Genomic DNA, 1,016 nt, shown 5'->3' with positions numbered 1-1,016 from the left:
GTCTGTCCCATGAGTGTAGGAGAGAAGAAAAAGTTCAGGTGTATTGGTGTATTCCAATTTTTGCAGAAACGTGTCTCTTTAGTGTCTTTGTCAGCTGCTGCAAGAATTCATACTGGATAGGCAGAGAAGTATACTGTATACACAATATTGAGAAATGGAATGAACTTTGGAGAAGATGGACTCTTCATTTGTTTCCTTCCAGGAGGCGCRGTTTTTATAAATTCTTTCAGTCTAAGTCATTGCTCTCATGCACTAGGTTTCTTGATTACTTACCAGCTTTTAGCTGGAGCTAATCCTACCTTTCCCACATCCTTAATTTAATTGCTTCTGCTGGAAAGTGAACAGCCTACCTTTTTTTTTTTTTTTTTTTTTTTTTTTTCCTTTTTTTTTTTTTTTTTTTTTTTTTTTTTTTTCCTTTCCTTTTCCTGTCTCATAAAGCATAAAATCCTGTTTTTGGAGTCTACCAAGTGTGGCACCTTGCTGTTTGCTGTATCCTACACCGTTACCTCTGTGACATAATCTTCACACTCAAGCAAAGTAAAACTGAGAGAATTGAAAAACATTTTTCTATTCTGCCTAAAAATTGATAAAAATGCATTGTATGGAATTTTCTTTCTGTAARTGAATGGTGTTTGGTGTTTCGTCCCAAGAGGATGATAAATATTAACTGTAGTTCTGTGTTAAAGATGAGTTAAAAAGTGTAAAATGAGTGGATGATTTTGGCTCTGCTAGCATCATTCTCCAATTTGTAAGATAGCAAATAYATCCACTTAGTTAGCTCTCTTTGGTATTTTAATGCCTAAGATTTGTGAGAAGATCAGGTACAATAATGATGATCATTACAAAAAAAAAAATAAAAAGAAAAAAAAAAGAGAAGAAAAATTAATTACTGTGATTTCAGAGCAGGGAATGCATGGAACAATGGACCCCAAAGGCCCAAACTGCAGTAACGTGCTGCTGATTTGACTTGCATGTTCAGTGAGGTAGGGCAATATGTAGTCATGTAGTTATGATGC

This window comes from Malurus melanocephalus, unplaced genomic scaffold, assembly GCF_030028575.1.
Source record: "Malurus melanocephalus ecotype Western Australia unplaced genomic scaffold, MMel_1.1 scaffold_241, whole genome shotgun sequence".
Classification (NCBI taxonomy): domain Eukaryota; kingdom Metazoa; phylum Chordata; class Aves; order Passeriformes; family Maluridae; genus Malurus; species Malurus melanocephalus.
Note: the sequence above shows the minus strand (reverse complement) of the source record.